Below are 3,857 nucleotides of genomic sequence, written 5' to 3'. Positions count from 1 at the left end.
GAACTTCACATGATCATGATGCATTATTCTTTTTCATTTACTGCTGAGTTAAAATTTCTAGGATTTAATGGGATTTTTGTCACCATCTCTATAGATAAAAGTGCTGCATTTTTTTTTCTTGTCTCTCGTCTTGTTTTAGCATTAAGGTTAGCTTAATATAAACTGGATAATTTTCTTTTTTTTATGATTTGGTACCACTTATAAATGATGAAATCTATCTGTTTCTTGAAGGTTTAGAGAATTTGCCTATACAACCACCTAGACCTAGTGCCATTTTGGGGGATAGAGCTTTGACTACCATTTCAGTTTTAGATTTTCTACATCTTCTTAGACCATTTTGAAAATTTATATTTTCCTATAAAATTGTCTACATATTTTTCAACTCTGTGAATATAAAATTGTTTGTATTATTTTATTGAAATTTTAAAAACTGTGTTATGATTTTGTTCTTTTTTACTCCCGATAACTTTTTTGTTTTCTCTCATTTTTCTTAAATCATATTTGCCCAAGAAATCTGTTTATTAGGCTTTTATAAAGCATTTTAACCAACTCTATTCATTTTTTTCCCCATTGATTTTTACTTTTATGTATGGCAGTGTTTTTCAAATTTTTTTCATTTTCACCCCTCTAGGAGCTTTTTTAGACAATTTTCCCCCTCCTACCCAAATCTTAAACCACATATACAATGTATATGTGTTATGTAGTATGGTCTTTTGGGGGGCCACAACCATTGTGATATCATTCTTTCTCCCTCAAGAACCAATTTTCACTCCCTTGGGAGCAATATCTTCCCTATTGAGAGTGCATGGTCTAGGGTAATGTCTTTTTCTACTTTTAGGGGGTTTGTTTTCCTTTTCTTCAAGAGTTGAAAGCTTAGTTCATTCACTTTCAATTTTTTTTTTTTTTAATAAAAATTTAAGGCTATATAAACTGCACTTCCTTCCCAGGCACCATCGGCTTGCATCTAGGTAGTACCTTTTGCTAGGTAGTGCCTTTGGTTTTCATTCAGTTCTAAATTTCTGCAATCGCCCCTTTAATCTGAGTTATGTAGAGGTTTGCATTTACATTTCTCAATGCATGGATTTTAGTTCTACTTTTGTGGTATTTTTATGTGGCTGCCTGTCTGGAGTTTGTTGAGACTGTCATTCTATCTTATCATGTGGTCAACGGAATGCCCGCAATCTTTCAACATTAAGTTTGATGTTTACTGTAGGATTTCAGTGAGTAATCTTTATCAATTTATCTTGTTACTACTTTGTTAAGGTGTTTTTAAATTAAATCACAAATTGGTGTTGAGCTTTAACAATTACGGATGGTCCTCAACTTACCACGATTCAACTTACGCTTAGTTGACTTCACAATGGTGCGAAAGCAATACACATTAAATAAAAACCGTACTTTGAATTTTGAAATATCTTTTTTGCGGCTAGCGATATGTATACTCTCTTGATGCCAAGCAGCAGCAGTAAGCCACAGCTCCCTGTCAGTCACATGATCATAAGGGTAAACTCTATAGCATACTGTATTTTTTGGATATTGTGTTTTGTGTTTTTGCATCCCATCATGTCTACAAAATGCCCATCTGTGTCTCCTGCTTCTGGTGAGAAGAGGAGGAAGACAATTACTCTTGAACTGAAACTCAGCATAATTGCCCAGCATGAAGGCAGCAAGCCATAATTACATAAATTACATGAGATATTCAACACTTTATTATAAAATAGGCTTTGTGTTAGATGATTTTGCCCAACTGTAAGCTAATGTGAGTGTTCTGAGCACATTTAAGGTAGGCTAGGCTAAGCTATGTTCAGTATGTTGGGTGTATTGAGTGTATTTTCGACTTAACAGTGTTTTCAGTTTATGATGGATTTATCAGGATGTAAGCCCAATGTTAAGTAGAGGAGCATCTGTACTTGTTTTGGAACCAAATGAGATGATCATGCCTTTTTTCTCCCTAATTTCTTTTAATTTGATTACTTCGATATATTTCATGTGTCTCATCTGCCTTATGCTTTCCCTTAGAGATCTAACTGTGCATTCTCCAAGCCATATCTGTATTCTCACTTACAATGCTAATATCACTGAGATGATGCTAAAAATGGTGGAAGCATGTCTACATTTTCTGTAACCTTATAGTGTACTTAACTCAGTGCTGAAGAGATAATTTCCCATTGCGTTCTCTGCAGCTTCAGGTAAGTACCTCTGAGTATTTCCTTGGATCTGAGATCCCCAGTGGAGGTGGGCATTTCTGCAATTGCCCCTTTTGTCTCTGAAAGCTTGCTTCATTCTTCTGTTATATCTCTTCGGGTTTCAATCACCTCCTCTAACTTAGTAATGACTAAACTACCACCCTCTTTTATAATCCCATCTTTAATATTGGTTGTCTCCTGGTCTTTCTTATTTTCCCATTTGTATTGTCAATTTTGTCCTTTCAAAACACCACCTTTCTTCTAAAGAAATCCTTCTCTTCTTCCAGCTCAATGGGCCTGTCTTCCTTTATTCATTTTTCACCCTCCCACTGCTTCTGTTTTGACTTCAAAGTCTAAATATGTATTTGAAATAAATATGGCAGCTACTTGATTTCCTGAATAGACCTGATTTCTAGGGAGAGAAGAATCCAGGCACAACCCTTTTTAATACTCTTCCTAGTTTCTGGGATTATAATAATATTGCTTCTCTCTACCCCAAACTCCGATATAACAAACATTTGCATTCCTCTTTTTATATTTATGATTAAAATCCAGCATTCCTCTGTGATTGAACACACAACTTGAGTTCCTGAAATTCCACTGTCAGGTCTTATGTAGCGAACACATCTAGCATCAACTTGGGACATAAATAGAAAGTGTCCCTGGATACTTCATATGAATGAAAGATCTTGGCCCCTCCCACAGGATTTCCCCCCCCACCCCCCGACATATAAAAGGAAGCAATTTAAATCAAGATAAAAGGGAACCAAATTAGATGAAACTGATCTAATGTGACCTGCTAATACCCAGCACAATTTAAGGGCTACAGCCTCCCAAACTTGTGTTTGCATTGCACCTTCAAGTCCTTGTCTGCAATTCTGGCTGAGAATAAAGGAAGCACAAATTGTTCCACTCAATAGTGCCTTTTCCCTTCTGCAGCAAACCTGTCTTCACTGTGTCTACAGGAATCGAAGTCAACCACAGTGGCCTGTGTAGCCTACTTTTACAAAGCTTTATGTCCAGTACTTTTAAAAAATAGTGACTCACCTGTGGATGCGAGCTACCATGAGCAGCTAGAACTTGAAAAGGCTGAATAACTCAAAGGCCCCAAATCGCTAATGAACGAAAGCCCTGTTCCCTGGTATACCAGGTATCCCATCTCCACACATCTTATTTTGGTCCCCTAATTCTAGCTGGAGTGCCCATTTCTTCAAGAATTAACAGCCAATGCATATTTGCATGTGTTGGGGCTTAATGGAGAAAAACATATTCCTTCCCTCTCTAGGTTCTCAACAAACTGAGTAATAGATACAGGAATCAGACAAATGAGCATCAACATATCGGTATTTTGTTGATGAATCTGTATCTATGGCCAAAATTGGGTTTCCTAATACCATCCCTCCACTGCCTCTCCCACCCCTCCCAATTCTTGATGTTGGGATTACCCACCCAAAGCAGAATATATAAATGAAACACTTACCTGGAGAGCTGCAAGGGGGCATGGCTGCTCCAAAAGTGGAGACAGAGAGAGGTGGTCTTCACACCTGCCTCTGGAAGGCAGGCCTGGGCCTCAGCAGGTGCATATGAAAGCTGGATCTGAGTGGAATGCATACACATTACAGGCAAAGAAGTGCAAAAGAGAGAAGAAAGTGAAGTGTGTATGTGCGTGTT

Source organism: Pteropus alecto, unplaced genomic scaffold (assembly GCF_000325575.1).
Source record: "Pteropus alecto unplaced genomic scaffold, ASM32557v1 scaffold22, whole genome shotgun sequence".
NCBI lineage: Eukaryota > Metazoa > Chordata > Mammalia > Chiroptera > Pteropodidae > Pteropus > Pteropus alecto.
The sequence above is the reverse complement of the archived record's forward strand: the minus strand, read 5'-3'. Positions refer to the sequence as shown.